Raw genomic sequence first — 13,375 nt, 5'->3', positions numbered from 1 at the left:
GCATGTCAGACATATATTCATTTCAGGCTTTTGCACTGGATTTTCCTACTAACTGAAATGCTTTTCCTAAATATATCCATTATCAATCAGGGGCCCAGCAAGACACTGATAGTCCATTCAAAATGAATAACTGAGGAGAGAAAAATAAAGGAACCATTTATGAAGGTATGGGCAGAGTTTGGGAAAACCAACAAGGACGGTGCAGTGCAGTACCCTGGGACTAGCAGTAACAGAAAGCCATTACCACCACTGGGCCTGAAGGGCCCACAGGAGAGCAAGGAGAGAGAGTGAGTGTATTTAGAATAACTCCTGAAAGGAGCTGTGACCCTTTGTGGGGGAAGACAGCAAACTTAAGGTGGTGACTGGCAAAGAGGGAGCTGGGGAATAAACATGAAGCAAAAACTGACAGAACTGAAAGGAGGAAGAGGAAAATTCAAAATCATATCTGGATATTTTACTATATCTCTCTCAGTAAGTGATGGAAGAGCAGAAAAAAAAAAAGAAGGATATAGAAGTAAAAACAATCAGTTCTTGGCCTTTTGGCTAAGACCAAGTGTAGAAGTAAAGATCTGAAAACCTTATTAACCACTTAACCTAAATGACCTTTATAGAACACTACACCCAACAATGGCAGAATGCATATTCTTTTTAAATGCACATGAAACATTCATCAAACTAGATCTTCGGCTGCACCATAATGCAAGTCTTAATAAATTTCAAAGGACTAAAATCATACAAAGTATGCTTTCTGATCAAAATGGAATTCAACTAGAACTTAGTACCAAAAAGATAACTGGCAAATCTCTAAACATTTGGAAATAAAGAAACAGGCTTCCAAAAAACCCAAAGAAGAAATCACAATGGAAATTTAACTCATTAAGAAACAGGGCAGTGATCAATTAGCCATGTCTGCTGTAGGCAAAGAGGAAAAAGACATTCATAGGGGTTAGGCATTTGCCCTCCCTGCCTCAAATGCTTATGTTCTTGGCCATCTGCTGTTACCATGCTACACTTGACTAAGTCATCTAATCCATACCCATAGCCCACATTTGACCTCTGTACAATTAAAGTCTTATATGTCTACTTTGGCTCAGATCTCTCTCCCGAGTTCCATACCTCTCAGTAGCCTGTTGGACACTTTACTTTGATATTCCAGAGACACCTCAAATTTAACATGAGAAACACGGAACTCTATATTCTCTGTGTGTGTCGTCCAACCAACTCCAACCAGCTCTACCTCTTGTATTCTTATCTCAGGAACTGACGCTTTATTCCCTTGACCTAGAAGACCTTCCACATCTCTCACACTTTTCCTTCACACAAGTACTCCTCAGATATCTTCATCTCCCCACTGAATCCACCCTAACTTTTCCTTTTGCACCATCTCCACCTCACTCAAGAATTGATCACTCCATTCCTGTCCACCTGCATAGTATCTGGCTCATCCTTCTGTAATAGCATTTCTCACACTGTACAATTATTGATTATGGCTCCTTTACATTAAGAGTCTTTAAATTAGGGTACACAAGGACTTTCCAAGGGGACAGACCATGGCAGTCTGAAGGGGATCAGTTTTCAGATCTTCATTTCCATGTGTTCTTCCCTAACATTGACCTGACTGAGAATGGCCCTACAGGCTCTCCATCCCCACGGGTCTTTCCAGGAGCCCTTCTCTCACTTAGTTTACTATAGTGAATGGTGCGTTGCTCCAGGGGACCAAAGAAAGGGGCATATTTAATTATGGTTGAGGAGAAGCCTGCTTTCAAAAGTATTCAAATCAACATAAACCTGCCTAGGAATGCTCTTTCCATCTCATATAGTTCTACTAAAAGTGAAGAGTAGCTTTAGAACTGACCAGAGTAGTTTGGCCTGTGTTGGCCTGTGTTGGCCTGTGTCAGATACAGTGTACTGCAGAGTGAGGAAGTGTGAGTATTGTTAAATAATCCAAGATGGGAGAGCTCAGAGAACAAAGTAAAAAAAGCTTCGAAAACTGGCTTTTCACAACCTTAAAGGTAAGCTATTTTTTCAGCTTTTCTCATTTCTTATCTTGAGAACATGCTATTCACAGAAAAAAAAAAAGGCACCTCTGAACATCTGAAGCAGTACACATTATTAATGCTGATTCATTTTAATGTAACTGAAATAGGTTTCAGCACTACCAAATTTTTCACAATACACTGGATAAAAAGAACAGAGAAAACTTTTAAATGTTTCAGATCAGATGTATATCTTTCAAAAAGGTAGATAGGGCTTCCCTGGTGACGCAGTGGTTGAGAGTCCGCCTGCCGATGCAGGGGACACGGGTTCGTGCCCCAGTCCGGGAGGGTCCCACATTCCGCGGAGCGACTAGGTCTGTGAGCCTTGGCCGCTGAGACTGCGCTCCGCAACGGGAGAGGCCACAACAGTGAGAGGCCCGCGTACCGAAAAAAAAAAAAAAAAAAAAAAAAAAAAAAGGTAGATAAAAAGTTATTCTCAAACAAACATCATCATGAAATATTCATGAGATATATATATATATATAATATAGTCATTCCTCATCTTATAAAATGTTATTTTCTAACTCTTATAATGAAAAGGTTATATACTAGCTTCTGAACCAAATAGTGTTCTGTTCCACTAAATACAATGTCAAAGATTGATCATGAGGTCTAAAGAAAAGGATGAATTTATTACTGATTGTTAAACATGATTTCTATTTAATTGTTCTCTAAGGCCCATAAACAAAGTTCATTACACATTTAATAAAATAATATCATGGCTTCTGCCACAGTCCTCTTTACATAAATAAATTATTTTAACTATATTATATTACTTTACTATACATTAAAAAGCAAAACTATATTAGCATATATTATGAAATAAATAACTTAAATATGTAACCACGAGATTCCTTTATTCTTGGCTTTACTGCCTTTAGTAATCTAGCCTTCAAAATGTGTCCCATAATTTTTCAGTGGCTTTTGTAACATTTCTTAAAATATACATTAACATATTCATCTGAATTGAAAGGGAAAAATACTTTTTTGTCAGAAAGTCTAATTTGGCTGATTGGATTGACAGTACAGACTACCTTTGTTAATTATGAAAACTAAGAATTTGACAGAAAGTATTTAAACATGAGATAAAGTAAAAGCGTTTTCTCCAAAAAATATTGTGCTGGCAAAGGTATGTTGAATGAAAGTTTTATTTTAACAACTCTTTCTGAGTACATTAGAATAAAAAAGCAGCCTCTACGTGAGAAAATAACCATAGCCATTTGATAAATTTTGGTGAAGCCTTTTTAGTGAACTTCCCAGATATTGAGGTGGAATGATTCTATTGGCTGGGTCAGTGACTTTACTTGAAAGTCAAGTGGCTTCCAATTCTTTGCCATGAACAAAATGAAAAGGCTATAATCAAGTTGCCAGTTTATAGATCATTAAAAATATCATTTTTGATAATAAATCAACATACTTTTGACTTACAGTCTGCAAAAAATTGAGTGATATTTCTATATCAAAATTCTTTATATTCCAGCAATAAATTGGGGAATATTAATTACAGTAATTTATAGTCAACTGGGAAAAAGTGTTACTCATGTTATTAATAGGTATGTTTCCACAAAATTTTAGTTTTTAAGAAAATTTGAAACATATTGATGTTCTTTTGAACAATTGTGCTCTAGTAATTATGATAGAAACACTTTAACATTTAGACATTTTTCATTGCAGAAAAATATGATAAAGATAAAACTTTCAAGAATAAGAATATATTAAGATAAAATTATGAGGAGTAAGTGTAATTGCAATACAAATCAAGGAAATAAAGAAATAACATACATTTTCTGACAGTTAAAGATGAGCTTTTTAATCTATTTTCAAAAAGAGATGGTAGCTAACAAATTACTAGGATATTCTGATTCCATTTGTGAACCAAAATACTGCCTGCCATATCAGTAAACAAAGGCCATTGCAGCCATCAAGCCACCACATTACAGCCACCCCGAAGGTGAGCCCTAAGGGAGCTCAGGATAAAACCAAAATGCCATGCCGGACAGTGCACCCTGAGGAGACTTGGGATAAGAAAGCACAGGATACTGGCCCTAAATATCTGAGGTGCATTTCAAAGGAATGATTTCAATGAGCCCAGACTTTGTATCTTCTCATACATAGAAAAGCGCTAAATTCCTTAACTTGAGATATCTGATTTTCTTTCAATAACAGTAATCTTTTGATGTTCCAACTACCTGGTCTTTATTGAAAAAACTCCTAAAACTCCTATATATCCTTGTATAACCTTGTTCCCCCCTTGTCTCTTCGATGAAGCAGTCCCGGCTTGGCTGAGATCCTGTGTTCCAGGCTTGAAGTTTTCAAACTGTCCACCGAATTAAACATAACTCAACTTCTAGGTTGTACATTTTTTTCAGTCGACAGTTTTGGCAACCAATTACGAAGGGACCCAGAGCATACTTCTCTCCTTTGCCTAAACTCTACAAGGATCCAGAACCTTGATACCAGAAGAGGCCTCTTGTGCCCATCTGCCTCCTCAGAGTCCAGACAAATCTGGGTCTCTCCTGGTTCTAGGATCTCCTGTTAATGGCTGATGATCCTGAGTTTCATTTGGCGGTGTCTAACAGGTACCTGGCTTCCCAACTGAAAGACATTAGGGAGTGACCCCCCTAATCTAAAGGTATTAGTGCAACAGGGAAGAGCCAAATCTAACTATATGTTGAATCTGTTTCTTTTACTTTAACCTTTACTTTCCGCTGCTTTTGTTCACTAAAAGGGTGCTGTCTATATGCAATGGCCTGCCTCAGGGAACCCTGCCCCTCTGCCCGAATGTTAAACCAAAGTGCCTTTGCACATCCTGACCCTGTCCACCTGCGGATGGCAGCAAGAAAGAAGAAATTAACACATCCCCTCCCCAAGGCTGGCCATTCCAGGGGACAGTTGCAAATCTTATGGCCTTTTTACATTATTTCCTCATCTCCTCCCCCTCTCTGTTCTATAAAAGAAACTGGCATCCAAACCCCGATAAGATGGTTTTTCGGAGACATTAGTCTGCCATCTTCTCGGTCTGCCGGCTTTCTGAATAAAGTCGCTATTCCTTGCCTCAACACCTGTCTCTGATTTATTGGCCTGTCATGCAGCGAGCAGAGTGAGCTTGGACTCAGTAACATTAGGGGAGCCTGGTTGAAAAACACTGGGAGACCCCCCCTAATTGGAAGACATTAGGGGAACCTGGGATTTGCTCAGTAAAGGAAACCAAGAAGTCTGAGCTGAGAGGTTGGAGAGGAGGCTGACCTGACATCTTTAAAGGGGCATCAGAAAGCCAACCTCCAACTAATACTCCAGCCAGATCACACTTGCAAGTACCTAAATTATACTAAGAGATCTCAACCTTAAATGGCCAAGTTGGGCTAATTTGTGTGTGTGTGTGTGTGTGTGTGTGTTTGTGTGTGTGCGTGTGTGTGTGTATGCAGTTAAGTTAAAAAGCCAGTTTGACAAGATATCTTCTCAGAATTCTGACCTTAAACAAAAGCCTTGTAAAGGGAACTGGCATTTCTCTTCCTGTGTCTTTGAGATGTCCATCAAATTTAAACATGTAATTAAAGCTAATTGAAATAATAACATAAACATTTCAGTATACAGTAGGAAAGCAGAATGTGTGTTTTTCTGTAAAGAAGATATTAGAAATGGAATTGTAGTTTATTAAGGGAAAAGAAAGTAAGTTTATCTTAGAGTTCGTTCTTTCTGGATGGAAAAAAATAAGGGACAAACTAATATGGATACAGAAAGTGATGGAAGGTTTGTGGATGGTCAGGATTGGCTAGGTTTAGATTAAAGTTAATTAAGTAAGTGAATTTTGTTGTTAAAAGTAAGCTGGTGCAAGACTAGATTTAATTTTCTCTCTCCAAATTCTTGATGGTTTACTGCAACCAGATTACAACTAGTTACACTAATCATTGTTTTAATTTGTTCTTTGTTTCTAAACTGTTTATGCTTTGTGTCTCCCTGCTGCACTATGACTGCCAATGTTACTAGCTGTATTACTGACATCTTGTCTATTTTATAAGATTCTTGACTCTTACATTACCCAATGTGTAACCAGGCCTCCAACAAAACTGATAATGGCTAAACATCTTGAGGAATTAGATCACATTTATAACTCTACATAGAATAATTGTAATAGTGTAATTCTAGGTATGGTAAGAAGCAACAAGAGAAAATATCTCCTGGAGCATAACAGACTAGTAAGACAGAGGATCCAGAGAATCTTAAATTATCAACAGGGCCTAATCCAGAAAGTAGCACCTGGAGTTGCATATCAACAAGAATCTTTGCCTGACCTAGGAATGAGCATTCCTAGCAACATGGGACAAAAATTGGTCATGAAATGTCTTCCAAACATTGGTCAACGTCGAGCCAGAGAGACTGTGAACTAAAATACTGGCTGCCATATCAGTAAACAAAGGATGTTGCAGCCATCAAGCCACCACATTACAGACGCCCCTAAGGTGAGCCCTGAGGGAGCTCAGGATGGAAACAAAATGCCACCCCTGACAGTGCACCCTGAGGAGACTTGGGATTAGAAAGCACAGGATACTGGCCCCAAATACCTGAGGGGCATATCAAAGGAATGATTTCAATGAACCCAGACTTTGCACCTTCCCATACATAGAAAAGTGCTAAATTCCTTGAGATAAATCTGGTTTTCTTTAATTAACAGTAATCTTTTGATGTTCCAACTACCTGGTCTTTATTGCAAAATCTCCCATATATCCTGGCTCCCACCCCCCCCCCCCACCCCCTTGCTTCTTTGGAGCAGTCTCTCAGAGTTATCTGAGATGATGTGTCCTGGGCTTGAGGTCCTCAGAAAGTTCACCAACTAAAACATAACTCTCAACTTATAGGCTGTGCATTTTTTTCAGATGACACATTTAAAAGATACATTTTAAAGAGTATTGTAACAATTTTTGTGTCAAATGTCAATATTTACAACACAATAGAAACAACATGCTCTTCAACTATTCATACTTATCAGGGAAATTTCTAGATATCAACCTACAAATGTATAAAGGGATATATATTTGCAAAACCCTTTTAGGAGATAAGTGAAAAAAATGTTTGAAGACCACTGTTCAGTCTGTAAGACTATAGCATTTTGTTGGCCAAGTCTATGTTTTAATCACCTTTGTATTCCCAATGCCAAAAATAATACCTCAAACCAAGCAGGTATTCAATAAGTGAATATATGAATGAATGATTACAGTTTCTAATTAGATATTGTTTTCTTAATTAAGTATTGTTTCAACCCCCTGTTTTTTGAGACTAGCCCATCTTCCAACATGCTCAGAAATCAAGTCATTAAAAAAAAAAAAACTGAACCAAAAATGTAGAAAAAAAAGAAAAGAAATCAAGTCATTTATTTGTAAAGGATTCATATAAGTGAGGTAGTGTAAGTATTCATCTAAAGGAGAATGACGATACTTATACAACAGGTAATACAATTTAGGCAAAAGAAACTAACGCATGCCTCTCTTCAAATAAACCAAATAAATACTTTGGTCAAGTGCAATCATTTTTTAAAAAGATTTTAGTTAATAATATAAGATACTCATAATGGAAATTGTTAGAATAACTAAGAATGAGTTAACAAAAAGTACAAATTGTTATAGAATAAGCTGCTTAACATTTAATTACATTTATTATTACAAATAATGCAAAAAAGCAAGCACACATAACTCATAATGGATTAACCTAAATCCGTGTACAATACACAAACTGTCACATAACTACTACTACCAATAAATTATGCATTTTATTCAAGCATGGAAAATAGGGACTTGAAAATTTAAAACCCTGAAAAGAATCGAAGAGTTTCCAAATGAAATCAAATTTAAGGCCAGTTTTAAAGTATCAAGGTTTGATTTTATCACCTGCAATTATCTTAATTTAAAGGGATTTCCCCAAAGTTTACAGGAAAATAATTTCTATATTCAAGATAATAATTAATATATCTTTTACATAACACTCTTGTACAAACCTGTTCGGACATTACTCACTTGATTTTTAGTGGACAGCTATTTTGTATTACATGCCCAATATTCTTTCCTCTTTTGACAACAGAATCCTTCTCTCCAGTGAGGAACCCACCCAGTTTGGTTTGGGTAGTTTATACCACTCCTCCCAACCTTTACCCCTGCATCCAAATGCCCAGAAATGAGTACCCTGCACAAGCCCTGCCAGAACATTCCACTCTCTGACCACAGCGGTTGGTTGTTTTAGAGATGGGCCTGTGACCCAAGCGTGGCCAATAAGATTTCTCGCCAGCATTTTTCAGAGCTCACAGGAAAAGATGTTCTCTCTTCTTCTTACATTGTGAACTGTAAGGAGAGTCAAAGTCTGGGGCTGTCAGTAAGGCTGTCACTGCTACCAGCTAAAGAAAGCCTGACAGACATTGAAACCAATACTGCCAAAAGTAGATCCAACAAAGGAAGAGTGGAGAGTGGGGGAACCATGGGGAAAGACAGAGAGAGCCCAAGTCCTACAGATGTTCTAATATCCTGCATCTAGTCCAGCCTGAAGCCATTGGACCTCCCACCTATGTGAACCAATCATATGCTTTTCTGTGCACATTTCTGTCACTTAAAACCTAATGACTGCTGACTAACACAACAATTTTTGTAAGGTAAAGGCAGGCAAAGCAAGTGTAGCTATCCCTATTTTACAAAGAAGATACATACTCAGAGAGGAATATATAACATTTTGATCCTGAGGATATTCTGAAAACAAACATTTTAATCAGAATAATACTAGCGTTCATAAATTTTCATCAAGTAAGTTAACTTTCGAGCAAAATTAAGCCAAAAGAACTCCTTGATCAATCTTTATAGAGCACATTTTTATTTTTCTTTTATTTAAAGAATTATTTTATAGTGAGGATTTATCAATCACTTTTTTTGTCCATATAGAATTTCACCAATTATATCTTCTGCAACGCTGTTTTCCTTTGTGGCCATCAGCGTGGACTGAACACCAAAAAGATTTTGCTCTTTCTTCAATGTTTAATCAATAACAAATTTTTTAGTATATAGCTTTGTCAGAGTTTTATTTTGTATTGATAGTTTCTAACAAGACTTTAAATTTTTATATGATTAATAATTTTTATTTAGTTCTTGGCTAACCAAGGAGAAATATGGGTATTTTCCTCAGATATTTCAAAGCTGTTCTATTGTCAAAATCTTTACCAATCTCAAAAATGCTTTTCTTAGTTACGTATTTCAGGCACATCTGTGGTAGCCCTTCTCCTAAAATGGGAGATGCTTAATATTTAATGCCTTCTGAACGGTAAACTACAAATTAAGTTAATGAATATACACACCTTAGGACATTCGACTCTGAAATGGACTCACAATTCAATGACTTGTAGCTTTGAACTAAACCAACCAAAGAAGTTGGTTTAGTTCAGGGTTTCTCAACAGCCAGCACGACTGACATTTTGGGCCAAATGATTCTTTATTGTTAGGGGCTGTCCTGTGCATTGTAGGATGTTTAGCAGATTCACTGGCCTCCACCCACTAGACACCAGTAGCACCTCCTTCTTCCTGGTTAGGACAACTAAAAAATGCCTTCAGACATTGCCAAATGTCCCCTGGGGAACGGGAATTACCCCTGGTTAAGAACCCGTAAGTGTCACCATTGTTTTTTTTTAATACAAAACTTAGACCCAAGAGAAAACCAAATATATCAGCAATTTCCAGGCTAGTCTTCATGTCCCCAATAAATTGTTTGTCCAGCAATTTATTAGGTTACAACTGTTCTCAGATTTTACTGCTAAATTCTTTAATACACAAAAGCCACAGTGTCCTCAGGGTCAAAATAGCCTACTGCAGGTTCAAAGTAGTTAATAATTTCCCCAAAGTTCAATACCTAGTAAATACAGAGCTAAGACCTGCACACACACAGTACAGTTTTTCCCTTTACACCATATTTCTGAATTGAAGCAGGAGTTCTATATTTCCCTTCCCCAAAGTCATTAGTTCTATTATAACCCAAGGATATAATCTTAAAGTTACAAAAATACATATGGATGGATGTTTATTGCACTGTTTATATATTTAAAAATAGATAACCTGAATGTCTAAGCATGGGAAACTGGTAAAATAAATTATATGGATAAATGTATAAACTTAATGCCTATTTAAAATGACCATATATAGCAATATTTATCACTATGTTAGTACGTTAACAATAATGGCTAAGTGAGAATAAACTGTAAAACATACATGATTCCATTTTTTAAAAAGAAATATGTATTTATATAAATGCACATTATATATATATTTTACAAAAATTGATAGTAGTAACACACACAAAAAAATGACAATCATGAATTTGCATGGAAAGATTGTATTTTAGGGGATTTGTCTGTATTTTTCACTACAATGAACATAGATTTCTTGTACAAAAAGTATCAATATTTTTAAATAGTTCTATAAACAAACTTATACACAAAAGTCAGAAAGATAAAATAGTGAACCCCTTTAATAATAATGGTGTAAAAGGATGGCACTCAGTGTGTCACAGTGGATTTATAGAGTTATGTTTCCAGATTTATCATTTGATCTTAATCTATGGTATATCTGAGCCTGTTTGACATCAGAATCCTACTGAACTAATTTGGCTCCTTCTGTGAAAACACTACAATAATCGTTATGAAAACTCTTTGCAGGGAATTCCCTGGAGGTCCAGTGGTTAGGACTCTGCACTCTCACTGCGGAGGGCCTGGGTTCAATCCCTGGTCGGGGAATTAAGATCCCACAAGCCGCGCAGCTGTCCAAAAAACAAAAAACAAAAAAAAACACAACTCTTTGCAGTAGCTAACCTCCTTGTTAACCGCTTTGCTCCTAAAACCAAGAGACAATACAACCAATTGAAGTGTAAAGAGATATAAATAATTTGCAAATTATGGATGTTTAGACTACCTAGCAAAAGATAAAAAGCAGTGGGTTTGGGGATTTTTTTTCTTTTAAACAAAATGACCCTCTCTTCCCTCTGCTTCTGAGGCTTTATAAAGCTCAAATCTTGAAAGCCAACAAGGCAATTCTAGGCTCTCCTGCTCCCTCTCTGTATGAACTGGAAGATAATAAGCCACTGAATACTTCTTAGGTACAAAGAGTTGACGTGCACAAAAAGGAATATAAAGATAAATAAGACATACATACAGCCCAGGAGAGATAAGAATAGTATATAATTTATATCCGTGTTGTTCTTTTTCCAAACTACTAGGAAGCAAGGTCAATTACTTGCAGAGAGGTGAGTTACTAGTCACATGCCTTGAGTGCAGCTGAGAGCATCTTTCCAATCTAAACTGTAATTCATTACAGCATAATGCTATTTGTGGTTTACATCTGTCTGTGTGTGACATCGCGTTCAAACTCGGACACTTCAACCTTGATGGCCAATGTTATGTCCCAGGGAAGCCCAGAACTTGCCTCCTGTTTACCTGGCTCACAGCTGTTCTTACCTGAGTCCAGATCTCTGGTGAATTTTCAGGTACATTTATCCACAGCCCTCATACCTTCAACCTTGAGAATCTTTGCAGTGGCAAGGCAAGTAGGGTTAACATAATTTACTCCATGTGGTGTCATGCTAAGTGACTGAGTCTAATAAGTTAATATGTTGTTTGTAATGTGTACATGACTCTCACATTTGAAGCAAAGCCTGTACTTTGATTTGCTGGACATACCACAAATTTTGAAGCCGTGTCTAATGTTTTTATAATCAACATGTATTATTCATGTATAGAGAACATTTTTCTTTTTAAAGTTCCCATGAATTAACCCTGCTCCATCAGCCTACCTAGCCAGTTCTCACAGTTCAAACCTAAAAGGAACTGGTTTCATTTCTTCTAAAGCCAAGGAAACAATAAATCTCACATAGCTGAAAATAACATACACTAAGAATAATAAAGAAGCTAATTTTTATTGAACATTAATATGTGCCAGGGATTGTATAAACTAAATCCTTACAACAACCCTATCAAATATACTTTCCTTATCCTCATTTTACAGTTAAGGAAACTGGGACACAAAATTAAGTAACCTACCCTCATAATCCCCATACCTAGACGGTGCAGAAATGGCCTCCAACTCAGACTGTTCACTCCAAAGCACGAGTTATAGATTATGCTACACTTCTACCATTGACCTCTGCCTCCTAGGACAAAGGAGAAACTAACAAATAAAAAACTCAAAGACTAAAAAACAAACGAACAAACACCCTAGAAGCATAATAATTGATAAAGGGTCAAAATCTCAAATCACAACCCTATACAGGAAAGAGGAAAAAAAAATTGTTTAATGAATGAATGATGAAATGGATGGGACTTAAACTCCCTCACTTCCGACAAGGAAAATTATTGGGATGGGAGGCGCAAGAAGAACCATGAAACTAGCAATCTCAGGTGAATACCTCCGTTATTCTAAGCAATGACACTGACAAAATCTTGCCTAGAATCACTTAGCCATTCACGTGGAGCAACAACAGACATCCCTTCCCTTAACCAATACAAATGCTCTAACTCCAGCGCGCTCACACACACACACACACACACACACACACACACACACACAGATCCCTAAAACTATCTCAGACAGAGCCAAGAAATACTGCGCTTAGAAATCAGAGCTGGGAATTCCCTGGTGGTCCAGTGGTTAGGACTCTGCGCTTTCACAGCCTAGGGTTAGCTGTGTGATCTTCTGGAAGTCACTTTTCCTTTCTGGGTCTCAATTACCTCAATTATAGAGTCAGGGGTTTTAACTAAATTAAATTGTGGTTTTCAGTTCTAAGAAACCGTGAACCTGTGAGAAATGCAAACTCCAAGTAAAACTTGGAAAGACTCGTGGATACATCTAAAACCTAATGAGGGGTTCTTTGGCGAGAACGTACACTTCTAAGCCGCCACTAACTCTGGCTGGAACATGGCACAGACTGACTTCCAGTCCCTTGGGACTCAGAGAGCAAGGTCAAGTCCAGCTTTCAACACCCTCTGAGGGCTGCTGCATTAAGCTCTGCGTGTGCTGTAATCTAAGTCAGAATCCCGGGGGTGGGGGGCGGGTGTGTGTGAAAGAGGCAGTGCGGCAAGGAGAAAGCACTATTCCAGGTCATCAGAAACCTAAGTCCAATTCCCACGGGTTACACAAAGAGGCTCAGAGAGTGCAAGAGCCTGGCCCCGCGTTACACAGCAGTTAGCGGCGAGGTGGAGACTAGAACCTCGATCTCCTGGCTCCCGGCGCAGCGCTCCTGCCCAGTTGAAGCAGCAGGGAGTAGGGCGGGGTGGGGGGGGGGGGGCGGAGGTGCGCAGGGGCCCCGCGCGGAGCGCTGGGCGGAGG

The 13,375-nt window shown here is 37.9% G+C and overlaps 1 protein-coding gene across 4 annotated transcripts in view; it reads right to left on the bottom strand.

Annotated features, from left to right (window-relative positions):
• VWA8 (von Willebrand factor A domain containing 8) overlaps positions 1 to 13,375 on the bottom strand; it is a 365,312-nt gene that overhangs the window by 351,431 nt on the left and 506 nt on the right. The window lies entirely within an intron of this gene.

This window comes from Physeter macrocephalus, chromosome 13 (genome assembly GCF_002837175.3).
Source record: "Physeter macrocephalus isolate SW-GA chromosome 13, ASM283717v5, whole genome shotgun sequence".
Classification (NCBI taxonomy): Eukaryota; Metazoa; Chordata; class Mammalia; order Artiodactyla; family Physeteridae; genus Physeter; species Physeter macrocephalus.
The sequence above is the reverse complement of the archived record's forward strand: the minus strand, read 5'-3'. Positions and strand labels throughout refer to the sequence as shown.